Below are 25,859 nucleotides of genomic sequence, written 5' to 3'. Positions count from 1 at the left end.
TAGAGCCCTAAGCTGTGGAGCACTGAGCCCTGGATTCCACACCCGAATGCCAGGAAGTCTCTGGAAGACAGAAGTGTGGGCACAGAAGGCCAAGAATCCTGTATTAGTGGCCACTAAAGCATGGACATCTTCTTATTAAATATACACAGGGGCTTCTTGTTGTGAAATCCTGAATAACTTCTTTAATAAAAGCTGACAGCATCTTACTATTTAAATTATTTAAATTTGTACAAACCAAAAATCTCCCAAAGTCAATGGAGGGCTGAAATGGATGCTTTCCCGAGAGCTCGTGAGGGAAGGGGGAGGAAGGGCACGGCAGTGGGGGTGGAAAGAGTCCTGTATTGCTGAAATACAGTTGCAGCCCCACTTCTGCTGTGACTTTTGGTGAGTTTATCCCTCTCTTTAAGCTTTTGTTTCCTTATTCATTATAATACAGCCCTTTACCTTTCCGCTAAGTCTCAACATTAAACGCAATAACCCTTGAGAAAGTTATTTTAAGACTGCAAAGGGCTAGGTACAGTTTTATGGAGAACACTGGTCTGAAACCACTCTTACCCTTCTTTTCCTCCTGGCTCTTCAGCTCTCTGATCCTCTGAGCTTTTGCTAAAAATTCATAATTTAGCCACATACATATATACACTTATAAATTATTATCAACTCTTTTGCAGTTATTCTCTTTGAAATATCTAACTGTAATTTTCTTCGAAATTTTCAGACTATCACAATCATGGATACCATCAAATAAAATGTAAATTCTCTATCCAACCCAGGAGAAACGTATAATTTATTGATGAAACTGCAGGCTGTCTATTATTTATTTTTTCTTGTTTACTTATATGTTTTGTGCATTTATTATTTAGTGATAAATAAGAGGACAGGCATTATTATCTTTGTCATATACCATTTTCCTTGGAAGAAGGCACTAAACCTTTGTTTCCTCATTTACAGTATAAGAAAATTGTTTATCATTATAAGAGCTAATATTTATGAGTACCTACTACGTGTGCTTAATCACATTTATTAAAATATCATAGTTACCAAACTCATCAGATGGCTGAGTTAGACCCTTTCCAGATAACTTGGGTGAGTAAATCATCCAGGTGCTTAACCTGAATTATTTTATTTATTTCTCATAGATTACTAAGTTCTCCTCTATTTCCATTTTTGATGAAGAGTTTAGACTTAATGTTAACAAGGAACGTACTCAGCAAAAGACTCTTAACCATTACCTCATGGTGTGGATGGAGTTAATCTCATCAGGATTCTTTTTCTGTCATTCTGTTCATTGCTTCTCTTCTGTATTGTGATGCGTGTTTTTCTCCAGCATTCTGCAAGCACAGTTTCTAGTACTCAGTAAGGTCACAGTAAATGAACTTTGAACAAATATATTGAATACTTATAAGATAGTCCCTGGGTTCAAGGTGAGTGACAGATTAGGGGACAGGAAATGGGCCATCATTTGCACTAAAGAGGGAAGTACTCCAGGAACACATTAAAGAGCAAACTCGTCATGAGAGGAAGGACAAGCTTCTCATATTTTCACAGTCTATATCCTGGGGTCCCCAACCCCAGAAAAATAAAATAGATTTGGCATTAAATACGTCAAAGTCAACACAAATATCTGATTCTTCACTCAATCAGCACACATCTCAGTTTTGAGTGATGGGGTAGGAGTGAACCAGGAAATCGGGGAGACAATCCAAGCAGTCACTTGGAAGCATCCATGCTTTGGAAATTAGAGAGACTGAGGAGAATAAAGGCAAGCGTTTAGATTGCAGGGGTAAGCAGGAAGATGTTATGTGACATTGGTAAAGAATCGGAAGTAGATCCTGGAGGTAAAGCATTCCAGAAGGGGAAGAGCAGGCTCATCATTTTTTAAAAGATTTTATTTATTCATTCATGAGAGACACAGGGAGAGGGAGAAGCAGACTCCATGCAGGGAACCCGATGCGGGACTCGATCCCGGGACCCCGGGGTCATGCCCTGAAGATACTCAACCGCTGAGCCACTCAGGTGCCCCAGGCTCATCATTCTGAAGGTGAAAGACCTCTCCGGTAGTTAGGTGTAAGGCAGAGTAGATGGAAGAAGGCTGGACTTGACACATAGAGGATCAGGAAAAAGCTATTAAATCAGTTCACGTGAGAGATGATGGAGCTTGGAATTAAGGCCGTGGCATCAGTGAGGATGGAGAGACGATGTGAGGGTGGGAGATACAAATATATATTTTGTTTTTCATAAGGGGATCATCCCATGCCCAGGGCTAGAGAAGAGGTGGACCAAACCAAGAGATGTCCCCCAAGGTGCTGACGAAACACAGTGGAGGAGCAGATTCCTTGGCTTGTCTCCAAATTACATTTCGTATCCTCTCTCATTGCCTTATTAATTGTCTCTATTCCTTTTTAGCAGCATCAGGCAAAATGAATTTCAAAATCCAGATGTGTGGAAGAAGTATCGCTAACTAGAGCTTCAGCAAGTATTAAACTCCTACTAAACATATTTAATTTAGAGTTAATAAGGTGGTGGTATGAAAATTAAATCCCCCATGATTGTCGGGGAAGAGCACCTATTGAGGTATAAATATATGAAAGATAAATCTACTTGCAATGTAATTAATTCAAATCTGCAGAACCAATAAGTGTGTGACGATGTTCCTATTATTACATTACACTTGTGAGGAATGCTCAGGAATTTAATTAGCATTTACCCATACAACTAAAGAAAATGAGATATTAAGCATGCTATCTAATTAACTAGCTATAGATTGCCTGTTAAATAAATATTAAATGTATAAACACTTGAGACTGGGCTGAAAATATGGCCCTAACTAGACATCTATATTCTCATGAGTCTCTCTCTCTGTCTCTCTCTCTCTCGTTAACAATTGTTTTAATTCCAAGAACTAAAAATACACAGAGGACGTCAGTGGGATCTGCATGCTTTGTCCATACTATGATTGTCTTTTTAAGGTCAATTATACTTTGCCCTCACCCTCTTTCTCCAAAATTAGGCTTTGGAGTGGGGACCTGTATGCATTATCCAAGGAAATCACCACAACCCTGTCAGGTTTGTCAGACTGTCAATATCCCCATTTTATAGGTAGAGCCGATGTGGCCATGTTGTGCCCAACATCATGCAGAAAGGACAAGGTGCCCACTATCATTGCATGTTGCTAAATAGCCTCTGTCTTCTACAAAGCAACCATGATGATCTCAGTGTAAATTAGATATTACTCCTCCACTCAAAACTCCCAGATGGCAGCACCTGGGTGGCTCAGAGGCTTAAACATCTGCCTTCAGCTCAGCTTGGGTCACGATCGCCAGGTCCTGGGGTTGAGCTCACCTGCCCCCACATCTGTCAGGCTCCCGGCTCAGTGGGGAGTCTGCTTCTCCTTCTTCCTCTCCCTCTACCCTTCCCCCCACTCATTTTCTCTTTTTCTCAAATGAATAAATAAAATCTAAAAAAGAAGCAAAACAAAACCAAAAGCCCTCCCTAGTGACTTTTCATACCACGAAGAGTATATGCTTCAATCATTATGGCGCCACATGGTGTGGCCACTGCTAACCTTCCCCCTGACCTCACATCCATTACACATTTGACTTCATCTTCTACAACCCTCCCATATTTTTGCTGCTTCTGGACCATTCTAGCCAAGCTCCAACATCACGGCATTTGCACATACTGCTTTATGCCACTTCTTCTTCCTTCACATCTCTGCACACATGTTGCCTTAACAACGAGGGCTCCCCTTCCCATCACTCTCTATCACCTTAACTTGCTTGTTTTTCTCCTGCCATAAGACTTATGACAAATTTTACATACTTACTTGTTACCTATTGATCATCCCTGGCTCTAGTAGAAAGTCCAGGAGACCAGGATTCCCATTTGTTCATTACTACGTGCCTCGCACACAGGCTGAGGGTGCCTGGCACAGGACAAATGCTCACTGAATATTCAATGAGCAAATAAACACATGCTCTGTTAATAACATCTATGCCACACTGAAAGGTTCCAATTGGCTAAAAATAATCCCAATCTGTATACTTTTCAAAGCTCGGGTTAATTACTATAATATTTTATATGGTTAAAAATGAGTATTGCTTTTTGCTTAATATTTTTCTTGGATTTTTAACATATCCCCTCATGCATATTCAGGATAAAATATATCATCTTTGGATCAAGTTTACTTTACATTCGCCCAAAATATTATTAGTTATACACCTATTACCTTGCTGGTTTTTTGAGACTTCCATCATATAGTTTCTCTAATTCAAGAGAGATCAAATTTAACCATTTGCTTCAAATATCATGTAAAATGATCTCACAAGGAATTCTGTGCATCATGAAATCATTTTTCTATATACTGCTGAATTTTCTACTCTGGGAATCTACACCATATTTTTACAGTAGACCTCAGGGTATTTTTTTGTTAAAATAGGGATTTGCAATGTGTGACCACTAAGATCACTTCTAGGGAATAGAGTGGCATCTGATGAGCCATCATTTAGCTCTTGGATACTCCTAGAGTACGGTCTGATATGTTTTTTATATTCATTGTCTCAAAAATATGTTTTCTTTAAAAAATTCGAGGTGATTACCACATAACTGTACCCTTAGGAAGCCCATGTCTAAGGCACAGAACTAAAAATATTGAAGCCCGTGTGGAATTCCTATCCACCTGACTCTAGAGCCAGTGCCATTTCTATTTTTCCACTTGAACCTGATAGTATATATTAGGGGAAAAAAAGTGAGAAGCTCTTTTCAAATGCAAGTGTTTTTATTTGTTTGTTTGTATCTCTTATTACTTTGATTGGTATCTTTGGGTTTACAGTTTGCTTGGTTGATTGACTGAAAGCTGGCTCCAGAGATGGCTTATATTGAATTCAGCTGAGACTCTTAGCCTTTCTCGATATAGAAAATTACTGAAAGGCTTAGGGAAATCAGAATTCTGGTGAGAACTCACCTACTTGGCCACTTCTGAGCTATGTCCCTTGAGAGATTCCAGAGAATATTCTCTGCACTAAGACTTTGAGAAATGTATTAGTAAGGGGAACAATGACATTCTTGAGAAACTCTGCAATAGGTCTTTTCCGCAGGCCAGGAAAAACACTAGATAATGCTGCCACTTAACTGCTTCCCGAATCCAGTGAAGATGATGAGAAGCCAGATGGCAGGGGCCGAGTCATGACTCCTACCTGCCAGAGATAAGGTGGCTGCGTTTACCATGACGAGTGGCAGAAAATCTGGTGAACAAAAATCTTAAGTGAATAGTCACAATAAAGAATTGCAGCTTCTCAAAGAGTTTCAAGATTTTCACTGGTCCACAGACTCAGAACCTCGGAGCGGAGGGACGAGGCAGCATCAGCTTACCACCAGAATTTTATACTGAAAATATCCCCCCTAGCTTTTGCCAGAGGGTCCTGTGACCAGTTCCAAAAGTAAGTGTGCGCTGGGAAAGAGAGAATGACCGGTCTTTGCAAAGATTACTGACACTATCCCAACTGCCACTCAGCCGTAAAGACACACGATGCCGGTGTGGTTCGCCAGGAGACCCCAAGGAGAGAGGTCAGTGGTCAATAAAATGTTGGATCTGTTCCACTCCATGGTGAGTTTGGGTATATCCCAGAACCCATGCGATGGCTCTTTTCCCAGTTCTGAAACATGCAATGGAAATGCAACTGGCCAAATCTTCACACTGATGTCTAGAAAGGGGCAAGCGACAGCCTGGAGTACTGCCTTTTTCTATCTTGATGATAAGGCAAAAGTATTTGTGGATTTCTGGAGGAACTGCAAAGATTAAACCCACAATACAGAACGCAAAGGGTCCGGGGGCAGGGATTCCCAGCGCATCTATTCACCACATCATTCTGGCCAATGCAGAAGGCAGATTGCTCTGGGAAGGGATCAATGGGTTATCCTAAGAGTCACCAGTTAGTTAGGCCAATTGTGTTTTTTTGTTTTGTTTTGTTTTGTTTTTTCGTTTTTTTTTTTTTTTTTTTTTTAATGTAGCTTCTTGGTTGGAGTCTGTGTCATTGTACCTGTCCAAGTTTTGACATTATTGGCCTTCTTAGTCTTCGTTTTAGCAAGCTCTCATTTGAGTCCGATTTGTCAACTCTTTACCATTCCCAGAATGCTATGCCTCAGAATGTCATTCACCGTCAGCTTAAAAAATCCCTTTGTGTGGCTCCCAAAATAAGATACGGGCTGACGTCCTAGGTCTTTGGGCTCCTTGCTCCACATTCTTGGTCACTCTTCCTACTGTCATAATGTAGTAGTGGGCCCCAGGCTGCCCGTAGACTAGGTGTTTGGCACTGATTTGAGATCAAGAAGAGGAAAGATTTAAGATACCAAAGTGTATCAAGTCCTGACTGTAACCCTCAGACCAACCCTATGAAACAGGTGTTACATAGGTAAACGTATGCGATGCCAAGAGTCTGTGGCCCTGACTACACAGCTCTTTTTCTTACTTTGTTTGGCATCTCTTCTTTCTCATTCTGCCAAAGTCTAACGTCTAAGAGTTTTAAATGGTTTGTCCAAAGTGACAGCTTAGATCCAGGAGAGGAAGACTTGTCCAATGCCACAGCTTTGTTCCAAGGCTCCACGGCTTTCTTTCGAAGAAAATTTACCTAATGTTTGGACTTATAAAGTGCTGCTCTCGGATATTCTTTCCCCTTCTACTGTTGCGTATTGCTACACATATTAGGCTGAAAACAAAGAGGATTAGACCTTTGCCTTACAGAATGGAATAAAAAAATAGAATTCAAAAATTAATATTAATTAATTAAAAGAAAATAAAAGAATTCCTTTTTTCCTCCTCTCCTAATCATCATTTTGTAACAAGGAAAGACTCTGTGTGTCAGAATTAATTTAAAAGGAAATATCAGAAAGGGAGACAGAACATGAAGACTCCTAACTCTGGGAAATGAACTAGGGGTGGTGGAAGGGGAGGAGGATGGGGGGTGGGGGTGACTGGGTGACGGGCACTGGGGGCACTTGACGGGATGAGCACTGGGTGTTATTCTGTATGTTGGTAAATTGAACACCAATAAAAAATAAACTTATTATTTAAAAAAATAAAATAAATAAATAAAAAATAAAAGGTAGATGAGATATTTACTCTTCTTTCCTTGGTTACCATGATCTGGCCAAAAACCTGGCTCACAACGAAGTCAAATTCTTTTGACTTCTTCCAACCACATAATTATGAATCCAGCTGGCCTGGACCACTGCATTTTTCTTACCAGCATGATAATTTCTTTAGCTCCATTTTCATCTGAAGATAGAATTAGAGCAAAATATAGCTTTTTAGCAGGAAAATTATACCAAAATTCAAGAAAGAGCTCTAATAAAATGTGAGAAAAATACCTCATATTAGATGTCAGAACAGCATCATCCAAGGCATATCCCACCACCTCCACCGCCACCACCGCCACCACCGCCACACCACAGAGCCCGTACTTCCAGAGGGAGCATCCTTGGATTTTGGTCACAGTCTTTATCGTGATAACCACCCCCCCTACACATACACCATCACGCGCACACACACCATCACACACACACACACACACACACACACACACACGAGAGAATTCCTTGTACAGAGCTCAGGTCTTCCATTCCGAGTAATGAACGGAAGTGGAGATGCTGAAGTCAGACAGGAAAAGTTCTCCTATTCAGACCAGTTTTCATAAGTTCCAGAATTTCATCCATTCTGGACCTGCTGATGACAGTGCCATTGACTTAGTCACCGTATTTACGGGCTGACCATGCTCCACCAGAGTCATTGATAGGGTCATTTTGTACTTTGGCGCAGCCCCTTTTCCCCAATATTATTGAAGCCTCTACTATTAAGTGGTACTAAATGCTTGATACGCACGACCTTATCTAGCTGTGGCACCCCGTCCTCAGGATGCAGCTGATGGTTAGTTACTAATGTCAATATTTTGAGTACGTGTTGGGCCAAATATGATTGAATGCCTTGCTCAAGACTGAGCGCCCAGTAGTAGTTGGAATGAGGATTGAAACTCAAGTCTTGTTGTTCTTGTTATCACTGCCTTCGTTCTCTGTGGCTTTTCTTGATCCCCTCTGGAGTAATTACTACTTCTCTCCTTACAGATGTTTTATTTCCTTTATATTTTTTCTGTCCAAACTGTGCTCCCTTGCACACAATGAACTTTTAAGTTCAATCAGACTGTTTTTCACCACCATATTCCGGTACCTAATGAGATGCCTAAAATACAGACTAAGTAAGCCGATCTCTGTATTTATTTGGGAGGATTATCTAAAGGAGACGCAGAAAGGTGAAACCTCCGGACTTGACATAGGGCTGATTGATCTTCACTTGCTGTGGGGCAGGTGGCGAAAGCTTTCCAATCCGGTTGGCGTTGGAGGTGAGCCCTGAAGCATGGATAATCACAGCAGCGGTTACTTGTGATGCTTAGGAAGATGGGATAGGCGGTTAGGTGGGAGACAGGCACTGCGGCCAAGAACGTTCCAGTGCCCTTCTAGGTCAATGAACAAAAACACTCCCACAATGTGGAATTGACCAATTATCTGTCACCAGACTTCAGGTCCTTGCAAGTCAGTGTTCATAAGGTTAAATTCTGATAATCAGAGAGCTGTCCCCTCCCTCCCCCTCCAGCGGCTCTGTGCCCCAGGTGTCCCCTCCCTCCCCCTCCAGCGGGTCCCTGCCCCGACGTGCAGGCCCCCCACCCCATCCTCAGTGGATGGAACCAGTCCCTTCCGTGCTCATGCCCAGTAGGCGTCCTTTGGGGGTGGTGAGGGCAGGACTTCAGGGTGAGGGAAAGAGAGAGGGCGCCCCACACAGGGTGGCACCCTGGAGCTGCGGGCCGGCCAGTCCCCATCCCAGGTGGGGGGGCACCCTGGAGCTGCAGGCCGGCCAGTCCCACATCCCAGGTGGGGGGGCACCCTGGAGCTGTGGGCTGGCCAGTCCCCATCCCAAGTTGGGGGGCACCCTGGAGCTGTGGGCTGGCCAGTCCCCATCCCAAGTTGGGGGCACCCTGGAGCTGTAGGACGGCCAGTCCGCATCCCAGGTAGGGGGGCACCCTGGAGCTGCAGGCCGTCCCCATCCCAGGTGGGGGCCCACGCTGAGCCCCGGCTCACTGTGAGCCTGGACAGTCTCCTAGGCTGGCGGGCGGCCGGCCTATGAATGGAATGAGTAGGTGCACAGCACTTGATGCAAGATCCCTCTGTGAGCCACAACCCTGGGCCAAAAGGCCGCCGTGTCCAGGCACGAACTCGTGGGTGACTGTGCCCTGGAGGTCGAGTCTACGGAAACAGTCGGCGCAAACTGTGTGAGCACCAACGTTTGATGAATCACTCTGGTCTGACCCTCGCAGTGTCCACCATGTCACATCCGTCTTACACGATCGCAGTAGAACTCGGGGAATGTAAGTGGACTTGACCACACACCCAGCTGTAGGCACGTGGGATTGCAGGCCCGAGTCTGTGGCCTCACAAGCTGCTGCCCCGTGATTGTGGACCCCTGCCATTATTCTAGTCGTTGGGAAACTACTCGGGTTGCTGTGTCCATGAGAATTCATCCCCGTCCTTGAGAATTTTCATATTTAGCAGAGCTGAAAAGCCCACCGTGTTCACAGTGTCTGTGTGTACGTGGCTCTGCTACGGGGCCTTGGCAGGGAAAGTTCAACGAGAAATCATATGAGATAGTGATTACCCTGGGATGAGACAAACATGAGAAGGTGGCCTTAGCCTGGCAAGAGGGACCCACGGAGAGAAGGCGTCCGGGGAGCAGCACATGCAGACGCCTGGCTGGGGACCGAATTTCTAGGGACCCTCTAGCTCTGTGGCCCTGACTACACGGCTCTTTTTCTCACTTTGCTTGGCATCTCTTCTTTCTCATTCAGCCAAAGTCTAACGTCGTAATTAAGCCCACAGAGCCGCTCTCTGTGTTACACACGCACCCCTTCCGACAGAGGCGCCGAGCGTTGCACACCAGGGGGCCAGTGGTTCATAACCCAGGGAAGCGTGTGTCTGTCGTGCAGCCTTGTGCCGGCCACAGACAGGAGTCTGCATTCGCTGGCACGATGTAAACCCTGGTGTATGATGGATTAGGTTACATATATCAAATTATGAAATGCACAATTCTTTTTAAATTTCTCTAAAGGGTGCCCTCTTATCATTTTTTATGCATTCTGGGGCTGTGGTAGATATAAATTTGTCATTTGAAATTCAAATGGTTATAGTTATAAAGCTGCTGACTCGTAAAAACAGGAAATCTAGCATATATCAGGATCTGAATGCAATGCATGATTTGCTAAACTTTTATGATAATTTCAATAAATTATTGAATTAGCTCTGTAGTTTTACAAATATGCTTGAAAAATGTTCAGATGGTTACAGCAATGAATAACACTTTTTTGGTCTTTTGCCTCACTCAGAAAATAAATTTCAGCTGACAAGCAAGTTTGAAACATAGAAGCCACTCATCAAAAGAACAATAAAATTCAATTATTTAAATTTTTGCAAGGTCCACTGGAAAACTGACTTAAACTCTTATTATCAATCTGGCTCTTGCTGCTCTACAATATTCAAAATGTTATTGACTTCAGCATTTCTCCACAAAAAAAAAAAAAATCTTTAAAATTAAATCTAAAGTTCATGCAAAATAGTTCAGGCTGATAGAATTTTAAAGGATTTAATTGCGACCTCTAGAAATTGGAACTGGAAAGAGACCCAGGATTCCAATGACAACTGAGATGGAAATGCATGTCCACGACCATTTAATATTTTGCTGACACCTGCACAATCTAAGTCCTATTTATATAAATATGGACCAATTGGACCCTAACACAAAGTTGAAGTGAATCTGTCTCTTTCCTCTCATCTAAATGTGTAAGCAATATGCTAGAGTTTGCTAACACTTCTGAGTTTAGATGGCTCAGAACCTCAGACTGCCTGATTTTTTTCCAACTTATTCTTTTTTTGCCCATATTTTAATAGAAATACTAAGCTAATTCAGCGTATCTGGTTTGGGAACCACTATTTTTCACTCTGTGTATAGGCTTGAATTAACTAGGTAACAGCTAATATCCACATCATTGGACAGACATCTCCTGAGGTGTCTCTTAGTCGACGCATTTATTTTTTATTGATATATTTATTTATAAATATATTTATTTATTGTACATCACAAAACAAATTCCTACCAAGCACTTCCTCTGTGCAAGGAAACTTGTTCAAAGGTAGAGATACTTTAGTCTACCATCACCCCTTAGATCCATTGGCATTTGCCATTCATAAAGCGTGAGTATCACTCCCACCCCAATTTATATCCTTTAATACACTTACATGAATCTAAGAATAATATGCAAGTGAACAGTATAGAAACATTTATGTAAATTAAATGGAAAGTTCTATCAGTGGGACAAGGAATGTCATACTCAAGGCCAAGGATTGTTTAATGCATTATTTAATGTAATGCAATATTAGTTTTATTTTAGTGAGTTCAGAAGTTATTGACACAGTCACTGACATGACTGGTGAAAGTTGATCCACTACTTGATTCTCTCAGCCAAGTCTGTGAGGTAGGTAAGAAATATTATTAAAAAAAAAGAAATATTATTTAATCTGCAATATTCAATAGATGAATTTTAATGCAAGAGCTTTCTCAAGCTCACATTTGGCAAATAAAAACAGAGGACGCCCATTTAAACTTAAATTTCAGGTAAATAATGACTAATTTCTAATATAAGCATGTCCATATCCATATTTGGAATATTCCTATGCTTAAACAAACAACAAATTAAGTATTTAAATAGGTTTAAATATAACTGCAATTCTGCATTTTATCTGACAATCATACACATAGTCGAAGTAGTTATAGGATTCGAAAACATATTTTTTTATTTCAAACCCATCATGCTTTCTAATATGTCATACTGGCTTAAAATGGTGACTTTAAGCCATCAAAATTTCCAGCCACAGGGTAATGGCAACTCAATATCCATATTTTAGATACCTAGCAAAGCAGAAACCATTGATACAGTGATCTAACCAATACTACCTGTGTCAAATAAAGGATGATCATAAAGATTTGGATCAGGTGTCCTTTTGTTGTGATCTTTCCAAGCCATGATCATACACATTTTTTTCTTCTCTTGTCATCCTGAGTGTATGTTAGGTGTACTGTTTCGCCATTAACCAATACAATTAATTAAATTAGTACAGAATTTGATTAAAAGGTATTGAAATCTAGGAAAAAAACAGTTACCTTGAACATGCATTATATCTCGTGTTAATCATTATTATTATTTATTAAATGTATTTATAAATTATGATATAATTTATTGATTTTTTTTTAGTACATCATGTTTCCACCTGGAATAAAAATTATGTTTAAAGCCTTCTTTTGTGTTGGCATGCTAATCATAGTCCACTATCATGTTTTCCTTGTGAAAAAAAAATAATATAGTTTGTTTTCAGTAAAATACTCAACGTGCTGTTCATAGCACACCATTGGATTATATAATAAGCTTCCTCTTCATCTTTGATAAAGTTTCTCATCTTTTTCTGGGTCATTTACTTTAATATCAAGTCCCAATGAAATTGATACTTTAATATCAAGTCCCACATATCCTTAAACATTCCTTGGATAACAAAGATCAGTATTTGACAGGAAACTGTATTTGCCAAGTGATTAAGATGACGGCCTAGAAGTCAGACTACTTGGCGAATCTGTGTCCCTTTGATTGTCACTGTGTGCCTTTGGCAAGTTACATGGCTTCTCTAACCCTGAGATGCTTCCAACATAAAATAGACATAGAGACAAAACAGTACAGATGCCTCTTCCAACCTTTGCAACAAGAATAGACAAGTACCAAAAAAAAAAAAAAAAAAAAGAAAAGAAAAGAATAGACAAGTACCCACTTTCCCAATGGAAAAGCACCTGCTCCATCCTGAGCTATTATGATTCTTACTATCTACACCTCGTGGAGCAAGGTTCATTTATTTTCCTATCTATTTATTTATTCCTGCACTCCCCTGTCAAATTTGCTCTTGAATATAACATTATCTTTCTGCTTTTTTTTTTTTTTTGGAATAATTTACTCTTGGTTTCATTCTTTATTGTTATTGTTCTATTCTCCATTCCGTCTTCATCCTTTCTGATTATTACTATTAGTACTAGTTATAATAGCCAGATATAGATAGCGAACAGAGTTCTGTTTTGGGAATCAGGAAAAGAAAAACAAACTATCTTGTATGTCCTAAGTACTACGGATCTTCTGTGACCTTGGGACATTTATCTAAATCCTCATCTCCATTTTGTAGACTGAGAAACTATGTTATCTGCAAGAATGGATGTGAGAACTGGAGATTAAGTATCCTAGGCTTGGTGAGTTCTCCATAAATAATGGCTATTATCCCACTCAGTGAGAGGAGAGGTCTATTTTAAAGAGCAGCCTTGGGATCACAGCCTTTCTACTAATTTTCCTCCACTCCCTTTGCCAGTAACATTCACATTCACCCTTGAAAGAAAGGAAATTACAAAATATGTTTGCCTTCCTGAGACAAGCATGTAGGCCCCTTCTTATCCTCCCTTTATAAAAAAGAAAGACAGTACGCAGTACGTGCTCACCGCGTGTGGGTCCAGGGCTATGCATTGCTACATTTCAGGGTCAGAGGAAAAAACAGTGAGATTATTTCTTCCCATCTTAGAAATGAGTCAGATAAACTTAGATCAGCATTCTATACACACAGACTAGTTATTCTCTCCATTTCATAGATGACAAACTGAGGGATGAGGAAGTGAACTAATCCTCACAGATTGTGTCGGGTAGTGTTAAAGAGGCTGATTAGCATAAGTACTAAGCATTTAAAATGGGACTCAAAGATGCCAGTTCAACCCCAGATACTTTCCAAATCCATAGTGAGCACAAGGAGTTTGGGATTATGTCCCCTCCAAAGGCACCCTTGCCTGGCAATCAGGGGAAATGGCTCAACCTGGAGTGTGTCTGTGGCGGATCGGGTGTTTTCAAGAAGCAGGGCAAATGCAGGGTGGAAACCTAAAGTGTGGTGGTGATAACAGTCACTCCCGCATTGGCATTCAGAGAGAGGAGTGCTTGTCAAGATCCAAACGCCCATCAGAGCTGGCTGGGGAGGTCAGGTGCTCCCCGCTGCAGCCCAAGCAGCGGGTCGCTTAAAGCAGCTGCACAGCATGTTAGCACCTCGTCCCAACCGAGCTGTCTGTGCAAGACTGATGGGAAAATGGGAAAATGGTCGAAGGTAAAACGAAGGAAGCAGATGTTGCATGAACATCCGACTGACCACGATTAGTCCTGCTCATTAGAAGTGAGTGTTGCTCAGTCCAGGTCCCACTTAAAGGGAGGACACTTTGCAAGGACATGAATTCCCTGGATCTGGGGGTTATTGGTCCATTTGAGAGACTGTCCACCATATCATGTACCTCACCCACCACATAAGACATGCTCAGCAGGGGTGCCTGGGTGGCTCAGTGGTTGAGCCTCTGCCTTCGGCTCAGTTTATGACCCTGGGGTCCTGGGATTGAGCCCCACATCAGGTTCCCTGCTCAGTGGAAATCTGCTTCTCCCTCTCCCTCTGCCCCCCAACCCCCGGCTTGTGGTCTCTCTCTCTATATATCTCAAATAAATAAATAGTCTTAAAAAAATAAAAGACATAATAAATGTCAGTTGAAATATGTTAGAAAGAAAACCATAGGCCCAAAATGGTGTCACTTAGGCCAAGTCTGGCAAACCAAGACTTAAGACCTAATCCAACTGCAGTTTCAACCCATTGGGAGCATAACCTTTCACCAGTCAAGATGGGATGTGCTGATCGGTACTAGGAGATTTACCAATAGAATCTTTCTGCTCCCCTTAGGAGGAGCAACCTTGCCAAACAATGTGCTCCTTGTTAATTAATTATTTTGTTTAAGCCCTCTCTGCAATTAAATTTTTTGTTTGTTTTGTTGTTTATTTAGCTCTGTGGATCATCTCTTTATTTGCCTTCATCGGATGTTACCTGATTTGTGAATGGGTCAAAAAAGCCAATTAGGTCTTCAAATTTATTCAGTTGAATTTTTGTTATTTAATATACTTAAAGGCACAGAAAGTTTATTTTCTACAGGTTTGTCTTAATATGTAAACTAGGTATAATGATTTTTTGTAGTTGTTTTTGAGTTTATGTAAGTTTTTCTATGTGAAATTGTTTTGTAGTGACTAATGAGTATCAGTTCTCTTCCATCTCCTCTCCTTTAAATCTCAATATTCCTAGATCTTGAGTATTTTATGTCACATCCTGTAAAATCTGCAGTAACAAGTGAACTAACCAACTCACTCTCTGCATCTCAGAAAAAAATATATTTTTATTGTAAATAATTATAAGAAAGAAATCATTGTTATCCTAATGGGCAGGTTTAAGATTCTCAAGAATGAGGATTATCCTAACGATGATGATTTTGGCATGTGTTTCTTGTTTTAATCTGCAAATAAATCCCTACCTCCCCACATAATCCCTTTTATCAATGCAAAATAGTGACATTAAACTCTACAGTGTACTATTTTTGCTCTAAAAAGGTATAATATACCTAAAATATGAGGTAATTGTTTCTTCTTAGGGGTCTTACTTGGTCGCAATCATCATTTTAGGATAGAAATGGGAAGAGAGAATCACAGTCATCTCAATGGACGGTTACAAGGGCTTCCAAGATTTTACATGGTAGTTATATGAGGTGCTTCTTCAGAATGCTGATTTTATAGACCTCAGATATCAGTTATCTGTTAATATCTATATTGAAAATTCCACAAATGATTCTGATACACTCCAGTCTATACTGATCATTTGTCTACAGATACTTAGATAATATCTTGGTCTATATCAATAGATATCAGTCTCCATCTCTATTCAGAGCTACATCAACATAATAAATGTAATTCCAGTCTTAGCATTTATATCTTTTCCAGTGAGGAATAAAAAGACATATAGTCTGGTAAACTAAAGTACTGGAAAGTAGCCCAGTCCTGTCACATGGATGGGAAAATTTTTTTGACAGGGACAAGGGAAGCGGCTTTAGAACTCTTCCTTCTTATCCCATCAAGCCATTTGGCTGGCCATCCATCCATAAGCTGCCTAACAAATACTGTCTCCTCCCTGTTTCCCTTCCTGAGGAGAATCTCATGCTGATCAAAATCTTCTCAAAAGTCCTCAGCCCCTCCTACCCCACAGGAATGCCCCTATTTGGCCAGGTATTCAACTCAATTTTCCTTTGCCTGAACCTCCAGGGGGAAAGTCATATGGTGAGTCTTTCTTGATGCCTGAGATTTGTCCAAATGCATGACACAGATTCAGTATTTCTGAAAGCGAGGCATGCGTTTTGGCCACAGTTCACAGTGAATTTGAGCTGTTCGTTTTCTGTCAAGAAGTTTCTTGGGTTCCTTCTGGCTAAGATGTAATTTGAAACCGAAGGGTCGTGCTTTTGTTTATTTAATAGACATTGACCTTCTATATGTTTACGGAATAGCTCTAGAACCTCCGGGCAATTAAAACAAAACAAAACAAAACAAAACAAAACAAAACAAAAAAAAAAGGAGTTATATGTGCTCCATGACCTTAAGAAGCTTATAAACTCCTACATGTAAAACAGATTGTTTCACTAGTAACCATAAGGGTCTAATAGCACAGTAGTCATTCACTAACTATTGGTAAATTAAGGAAGTCCTAGAACAGAATTGTCATCATGCTACTGAGAAAGCTAGAGGAAGGGCTACTAATTTTCATGTTGTAGGACAGAAAACACCCTTCTTCTTCCACTTCTCTTTTTATTTATTATTAATTAATTTATTTATTTATATTTATTTATTTATTTATTTATTTATTTATTTATTTATTTATTTTTCCCACGTCTCTAAATATTGAAATCTGCTGCACCTTAACCATAAGTGTGGAAATAAAAAAATTCAAGCAGAAACTTCTGCCTGGGTAGAGTAGACAGGTGAAAAAAATGTATGATGCATCTGAGAAATGATGAACAGATTGTGGGATTAGGGATATGGGGAATATCAGATGGATTTAGGCCAAATATAGAATCATGATAGAGACAGGTTAGGGATGATAGTTTGTGACAAATAACGTCCTCTAAGAACATCAAGAACAAAACCCCAGGCATCCGTCCCTTTCTTCTCCAGTGTGTCTTTCCTCACCTGTGACTGTCCACCTCTTGCCCTCACATACTTGACAAAGTTTGTGGCATTGCCTTGGTGATCTTACAAAGCTAATGCTCCCTTAGGAGAAAAGGTAACAGAATTGACTTCTGTTTCTAACTAGCAGGCCAGACCATCCTTAGATTCATGAATATGGTCAATTCCATCCTATTTTTTTTTGTTAGGGCTGGATGGACCAATGAATTTATCATTGAAAGTACACTCCCTGAAGAAGGATACTTGTTTGCTAGGTCAAGTGAATGGTGTCAAAATTAATTCCCTCCATGCATAAAATCTGCAGAAAGTGAATAGTGAACTTTCAGGAGCTTGAATGGGTGGATCATGGTATTATGCCCACAGAAATTAAATCCATAACTCAAATCCTCAACATATTTTGTTTTAACCTTAGAAAACATTTTGGGTCCTCTTGGTGTGTTATATGTGTAAATAGTCAAACGTAGGAGGTACTTTTGATATTGAAAATACTTAAATGTGTCTTCTGGTGTGTCCAATGGGCTTGGTCATCTCATAGTTGTGTATGAAAGCTAACCAAAGGGGTGCCTGAGTGGCTCAGTCAGTTAAGCGTCTGCCTTCAGGTCAAGTCATGATCCCAGGATCCTGGGATTGAGCCCGGTAGGGCTTCCTGCTCAGTGGAGAGCCTGCTTCTCTCTTTCCTTCTGCCCCTCCCCCTTCTGTGCTCTTGCACTTGCTCGCGTGCTCTCTCTCTCTCTTTCTCTCACTTTCTCTCTATCTCAAATAAATAAATAAAATCATTTTTTTTAAAGTTAACAAAAATGAAAGTTGCAGTGGTAATTAGCTCGTATAACTGTTCTGCTGATTGGAGTCTATATGAGTAATCATATAAGATTAGAAGTTTATATAAAGAGAGAAACCTTTAGAGAAGTTAGTGCAATTTGTCATCAAGTGCTGTTATCCTATAGTGTTGTCTACTTAATCATTCTGATTTAGACCTCAAACTTTGACTTGCTCTTGAGAATGAGCAATGTGATCAGCTGGGCTGGGGTTGGACTGTTCGACTTAGGTCACATCCTAGGCAGGTATGTGACAGGAGGAACTATGTAGATATAATTTAGGAATTATACAGATGAGGGATCCCTGGGTGGCGCAGCAGTTTGGCGCCTGCCTTTGGCCCAGGGCGCGATCCTGGAGACCCGGGATCGAATCCCACGTCGGGCTCCCGGTGCATGGAGCCTGCTTCTCCCTCTGCCTATGTCTCTGCCTCTCTCTCTCTCTCTGTGTGTGTGTGACTATCATAAATAAATTAATTAATTAAAAAAAAAGGAATTATACAGATGAGGCAAAAGCCAGGAGTGGGTAATTCATGTTAAGGAGATAGTAACCAGATTACACCTAATGTTCGCTCTGTTTCCACTTCCTTAGCAATTGCCAGATTTTGTGTTTCACAATCCACTATCTGCATGGGGTGGGGAGTCTAGAGAAATTGCTATACACTGCCATTTGTTAAACATGTGAAGGGCGCTAAATAGTACCTAAGCACTTTCCACATCTGAAGAACAAGGATATTCTTATTATATCCTTCAGAAGGAAACTGAGAATTAAATAATCTAATGCATCTAAAATTTTCAGTGGCTCAGAACAGGTTTTCTTTGTTTAAAATGCTGCCATTTGAAATTATTTATTGAGCTTCCATCTATGCCAGCCAATTTGCTAGGCACTCAGGGTTCGGCACAGAACAAAAGATACAAAAATACTGATTTCATGGAGATGATATTATAGTAGATAAAGACAAGCAATAAACAAAATATGTAAATATTCAAATCAACTGTAGGGTAAGGGCTATATAAAGAAATTAAAATAATAAAACGTAAGAAAGTATCCATCAAAAGCCTTCTAGGGGAAATTAATCTTAATTTGAGATTAAATCAACAGAAAAAGTAAATCATATGATAATAAAGAGGAAGAGCAGTTCTCACGATGGGAATTTCTAGATAAAAACCATTAAAGAGGGATCCCTGGATGGCGCAGCGGTTTGGCGCCTGCCTTTGGCCCAGGGCGCGATCCTGGAGACCCGGGATCGAATCCCACGTCGGGCTCCCGGTGCATGGAGCCTGCTTCTCCCTCTGCCTGTGTCTCTGCCTCTCTCTCTCTCTCTCTGTGACTATCACAAATAAATAAAAATGTAAAAAAAAAAAAAAAATTTAAAAACCATTAAAGGTCGGAGCATCCAAAGACTGAAAAGAAGCCACTGTGGCTTGGAGGAAGTAAGGGCTGGGGTGTACAATGTGGAGTGGTAGGACATAAGGTAAGAAAGATCTATATAAGCCACGTCCTGTACACTCCTGCAGGCCACAGTAATGAGCTTGGGTTTTATTCCCATATAAAGAGAAACTATGGAAGAGGTTAGCATGGCCTGACTTAAGCTTTAAAATGACGTCAGTGACTTCTGACTGCAGAAGAAATTATGGGAGAGCAAAGTGGAGGAAGAAGAGAGACTGCTTCTCCAGAGCAGACGGGGGGCGGAGATGCGTTGAGTTAGGGTGTCAGCAGTGGGAGCGAAGAATGATTGCTCACAATGGCACCGATGAGTGGAACTTTCTGTGATGATAATCCATATTGGAGCCCTTGAAATGTGACTAGTATGACTGCCGGATTCACTTTTTAAGTTCTATTTCATTTTAATCAATGTACGTTTAAATACCACGCGTGGTTACTGGTTTCTCCGTTGAGCTCCAGAAAGTAAACAATGGAAATCAAACTGACATGACTTCAAAAAAAATTTTTTTTTTTAAATAATAAAAAACAAACAAACAAACACACAAACTGACATGACTTCAAGAGTCTGTGTTCGTGACCGCTGCCCTTCCTGAGCTGCTCCCTTTCTAGTGCTGTCTGGGCTCCCTGACGCAGGTGTTCTCTATCACCAACAGAGAAAGAACAGAGGTAACGCCACCCACACCCCCCACTGGCGGTGCTTCTGCAGAGGATTGCTGCCTCGCAGCCCCCCGTTGATCGTGGCCTGGACTGGGAGGTGAGCAGGGGAGCCGCTCACTCCCCCAGAATGCTTAGCCCTACTGGCAACGTGGTCAGTACCAAAGACCTGCTTTAAATTATGAAGAGGTTGCATTGAAAACTGTCTCTTTCAGGCTGATTGTTAATTTATGGTATCATTATTAGTGACAACCAATAGCTTCCCTGGTATAGCAGAAATGCAATTAGATTGTCACAGACTGTCAGTTGTCATATTTGGGTGTGATTCTTTTTTTTTTTTTTTAATGCATCCCTTATGTAAGCCTCTCGTGCTAATAATAACAGAAACAGGACTTGCTGTTTTCTTTTTAGGGAATGGAAGTATTTGTAAGCACATTCTATTATATTCAGAGTGAGAAGTGTGCAACCAGGAAGCTGCAGTGAATATTGGGGTCCTCAAGATTCTCCTTGCTTAGGGCTTACATTTAGTAAGAGCGCAATACATATTTCAAATAATAAATAAATGAATAATGTAACAAAAAGGGCCTTTAAAAATAAAACTCCAGAATGCATATGTCCAAGTTGTGCCTTATTTCTCAAGTGATCTCGTCGGTTGCTGGAATCTTATTCCAGGGTTTCCCTCAAAATATGTGTAAAGTCCTTTTGGACATTTTTCGGTGTCCTCCACATGGTTAGTTAAAGACAGACATAATTGCTAGCCTGGTGGGTGGGTGGTGGGAAGCATCTTAGGAGCTCTGGAAATTTAGATCCTAAGGAACTCGAAGACTTCTGCCGGTGTGCATTGTAAACCCCTCTACTGAGCACCTGAGTGAATAGGGATCAGTGCAAGTGCCTTCTGAGTCCTTTGCTCTATTATAATAAACACCCTCTCTGAGGATCCAAAGAAACATTTCGGAATAGCAAAAACCCAGCTCCATCATGTGGGTGAATAGCGTAGATAATTAAATTTGAAGAGGTTTGTCTTTGTTCAAAGATGCACTGTGATTATAAATACATAAAACAAGCTCATGAACTGGAATGACAGCGAGAGATTTCCCGAGTATTCTCTGAGTCTCAGCAAGTGGACTTTTGCTCGACCTACTCTAAAGGGGGAAAAATACCTTCAACCTTGGTTTCTAAAGACTAGTAGCGTTGAGAAAACTGGAACCCCCCACCCCCACCCCGGAGAATCTCAGCGGCAACCCTGAGAAGTGTGTTTCTGAAGATAGACACACGGCAAGTGCCAGTCCCTCTCTTCCTAGACGCATTCAGGAGACCTAGCTGAGCAGGCTAGTAGAAGGGCTCTAGTGATAGTGGCAACCAGCAATATTCATCTTATTTGTTTCTTTTACAGACCCTGTTTATGTTACTTCACATAACATTTGACATGAAAGGAAAAGGAGAGGGAGAAATACATACATCGGCTTTAGTAGGCTTCAGTTCTAAATTCTCCAGGAAAAGAGAAAGTTGGTCGTTCAAAACTCACTCTCTGCGATTGCTGTGCCTTCAAGTAGATGATTCCGTGAAAATCCGCTGAGCAACTATGATGTCGCAAGTCCTGAGCCAGACCTGGGAGAGCTGTGGTTCTTGCCTGCATATAAACGTTGGTAGATACATGGCTACTAATGAGATTCCATCTAATCGTTCTTACTGTCCCCTGAAAACTGTAGGACTCATTCTGCACTAAAAATTTCTCTCATCCATAAGTAATGTAGTATTTACCAAGCACTCAGGACTCCCAATGCACCGACTTCTACCCACATGGGCAATAGTGGTCAAGTGACACTGACTACCAAGCTACCAAGACGCTTGTTCTTCTCTGTTAAACATGAATTTTCCCCAGATCCTGTATCTCTGGTGACTCTGGTCTTTCGTGAAATCTAGACTTGGATATCCAGTAGGAAGACGAACGTAAAATCGTTGTCTCAGAATTAGTATGTCCAACATCATATTTTACATACACTCTCTATCCTTTTTCCTATGGTCTTCATCCAAGATATTCCCTCACCGCTTACTCAGTTGTTCATCACAGTTCCCAGGAATTACTGCAATCCCTTTTCTTTAACTTCCACAGCTAATTTCTTATCTGTTCGTTCCAAATGCACTTTGAAGAAATCTACTCTATTCCACCTTCATTGCTACTCCTCTAGTCCAAGCTCCCACTGTCACCAATCTGGACACTATGATACCCATCTTGTTGACGTTACTCCACCACTCTTGTCTTGCTACACACCATTCAACACTAATGGAAGGCTACTACTGAAAGCACATTGCTCTGGGGGAAAAAAATCATTTAATTGCCGTCCATTGGATGTTTACTTAAAATTTAAACTTCAGGCATGGCCTAAAATGTGATCTCTCAGCTGATTATCGAATACAAGCATACCTCATTTTACTGTGCTTTGCAGATATTGTGTGTGTGTAGTTTTTTTTTTTTTTTAATTGAAGGTTTGTAGAAACTTACATCGCTTCTGGTGGTGCCATTTTTCCAACGCATTTGCTCACTTCATGGCTCTGTCTCACATGTTGATAATTCCCACAAAATTTCAAATTTCTTCATAACTATTATATTTGTTATCATGATCTGAGTTCATCAGTTCTGAGTTGCTGAAAGCTCAAATGATGGTTAGCATTTTTTTTTTTTTTGGCAATGCAGTATTTTGTAACTAAGGTATGTACCTTAAGAAATGACACTTTCGGGATCCCTGGGTGGCGTGGTTTAGCACCTGCCTTTGGCCCAGGGCGCGATCCTGGAGACCCGGGATTGAATCCCACATCGGGCTCTCGGTGCATGGAGCCTGCTTCTCTCTCTGCCTGTGTCTCTGCCTCTCTCTCTCTGTGTGTGACTATCATAAATAAATAAAAATTAAAAAAAAAAAATAAATGACACTTTGTCCTGAAAGCCCTATATGCTATTTGCTCTGAGGGTTTTGTGAGAAGATGCATGGAAAACTCTTCCAGACATGCACATGTGAGGATTATTTTCCTGAGAAATGCGTCTTGCCATTTTTTAAGACATAATGTTATCATACACTTAATAGTCTACATTATAATGTAAACATAAGTTTTATATGCACCGAGAAACCAAAAAAAAAAAAATCATTTGACTCGCTTTATTGCAAAATGTGCCTTATTGGGGTTGCCTGGAACTGATTCCACAGTATCTCCAAGGTGGGCCTGCACACAAAGCTCCCTCTGACCTCAGGAATTTGCGAGCCCCCTGCCAGTAAGTCTGTTCCAGGCGTCTCCTTTGGTTCCCTGGTTTCTTAATAGGACTCAGATCTATCTCTTAAGCAAAACCTTAACTAACTGACCCCATCAAAGGTATAAAGACTCTAGAGTAAGAATCCAGTCACAGAGGCACAAGTACTTCACTATTCTACTTGTAGGAGGCATCCGGAAAAGTCAAACGTATAGGAGCAGAGAGCAGAATGGTGGTTTCCAGGGGTTCCAGAGAGGTGGAGACGAGGAGTCACTCTTCAATGGGCACGACATTCTCAGCCTTGCGACTTGAATGACTTCTAGAGATCTACTGTACAGCATTGTGCCTGCAATTGAAGACACTGTCTTATAGACTTAAAATGTGTTAAGACTTACGTTTCATGTTAGGAACTCTTACTACAATAATAAAATGCAAGGCTTCCCTCGTCCTTATCACAGCACCTGTTGGATTCCTGCTCTGCAATTCTCACGATCAAAACTGATTAATTCACTCGAATTCCTAGTAGGGTACAAATTCCGCCGGGGGTGGCTGGGCAGGAGATACCTTGGGCGCTGTCTTCCCAGAGTATAGCGTCTAGCCCAGCCCTTACTAGATGCATATTGAATATTCACTGAAAGAATGAATGAAGACGCCTTTGATTCTGAACCTGCAGACCATGCTAGCTCCACTCGACCGCTAAGGATATGTCACTCTCAGTCGGGGATCTTCTGGATTCTCTTCCCAATGGAATCCCACAAGGAGGCAGTCCTCACCAGGAGCTGGCACATTATAGCTGTTGAGATTTCAGAAACACAACGCACGCTCTCAATATAGTGCCAAGCGTTCAGTGATTTCAAAATAGCTCTCCCGAGGGTGTTTAAAGGCCTTCACTCAAACAAGCCACCTCACAAATTAATTTGCTAGTTTTAAATCTTTATTAATGCAAATTGACTCGATACAGTAAACATATACAGACAAGTGTGCAGGGTTCCCCTGGCCGACTCCTTGCACTGAGGCAGTGTAAACAGCAAGCTTTGCAGACACAACTTCAACAAAGAACACGGTTGGGAACCTCCTTGTAAGCTGACCGATTTTTATTTTCCAAAAACGAACCCCATACTTGCTTTGAAAGGTGATGTTCCAATTCCCTGTGACCAGTTTACCCCCAGAAAGAGACACTGATGTGATATTTTGGCAACAAGAAATTTTTAGAATGATGGGACCTCAGCACTGCTCGGCTTGGGCAGACCTGTGGTCGAGCCAAGTGGTGCCCTGTCAGCTACTGTGAATGTGAGGCTCACGCAGGAAGGATGCGATCCCTTGCTCAGTGTTCTCCACCTCAAATACACGCGTGGCTTCCTAGTTCAGGATGCCCGAGGGAAGGCAAACCGAGGATAAAGACAGAAGGGGAGGCTCATTTTCTTGGTCTCCAAATAACAGAACGCATTCCTTACAAAAATAATCCCTACATGTGCTCAATGTTGTGCATGTCTAAAAGAGTTCTCCACTGCATCTTCTCTTTCAGTCCTCAAGCTCGTAACATCTAACCCTGTATCAGGACAAAGCATCGTTCTTTTTCCTTTAATTCATTCCAAGTATATATAAAGATAACGAGGAAAGCCTCCTGAATTTTAGGAAAAAAAATAAGTTAACAAATGGAGCAGAGGTGGGACATTTTGAATTTAGTTGCAATCTGTACCCAGGAGGTTAATTGACATAAAGATTCAAGTTTCATGCGTGGAATAAATGATTAATTCAAGAATATGATCATGTCACTTTATAGAGAAGAAAACGAAAGCTCAGAGAACTTAGTTATATAAGTAGATATAAGCTTAACTCTCTCATCTCATTATGTCCCCGTTCCTCAGCTACTCTATCAGCGAGGCAAATGCAAACACAATTCATGAGTGAAAAAAAAAAAAAAAAAGATGAGGATCGCAGGAATTTTAAGGGTTAGACAATGTCGGGTTCACTGCTGAAATTAAAAAGCATATAACAAATAACACTTCAGTTAAATAATGGATTAGCATTATTTTGTTTTCGAATTCTTTCTTCCCCAGTTAAAGGAGGAGGGAAAAAAATCACAACCATTCTGTTCTTTGTCTTCCATTCCTATCTTTGTCCTTGTAAATCTCAGCAAAATAATCATAGGCAGCTGGTGAGATTTGGTGTCCTTTGCTTACATTTCCCTAGTTTTTGGCAACGATCTCAACATACCTCCCATAATTCCATGGTAATTCTAGACTGTCTTTGAAATGAACAATTTGGCTTTTTCCCCACAGGGCTGTAGACTTTTAATAATACAAAACATTTGCCAAATTGGGCAGTGATCTACGTGTCCAATAACCAGGGGCTCTTCTGGGTGGCTTGGTTGCTTAAGGCTCCAACTCTTGATTTCAGCTCAGGACTTGATCTCAGGGTCATGAGATCCAGCCCCCAGTGGGTCTCCCCATCCTCTCCCTGAGGTCTCTGTGGCGGGCTCTGCGCCGAGTATGGAGCCTGCTTAAAATTCT

The 25,859-nt window shown here is 41.0% G+C and overlaps 1 long non-coding RNA gene across 1 annotated transcript; it reads left to right on the top strand.

The window, feature by feature from the left end:
* The first annotated feature begins 1,333 nt into the window (after nt 1-1,333).
* LOC111096064 lies at nt 1,334-22,519 on the top strand. Its single transcript, XR_005360242.1, has 3 exons — nt 1,334-1,421; nt 2,404-2,473; nt 21,499-22,519. It is a non-coding gene; the product is annotated as an uncharacterized LOC111096064 (long non-coding RNA).
* Nucleotides 22,520-25,859: the final 3,340 nt, after the last annotated feature.

This window comes from Canis lupus, chromosome 5, assembly GCF_011100685.1.
Source record: "Canis lupus familiaris isolate Mischka breed German Shepherd chromosome 5, alternate assembly UU_Cfam_GSD_1.0, whole genome shotgun sequence".
NCBI lineage: Eukaryota > Metazoa > Chordata > Mammalia > Carnivora > Canidae > Canis > Canis lupus.
The sequence above is the reverse complement of the archived record's forward strand: the minus strand, read 5'-3'. Positions and strand labels throughout refer to the sequence as shown.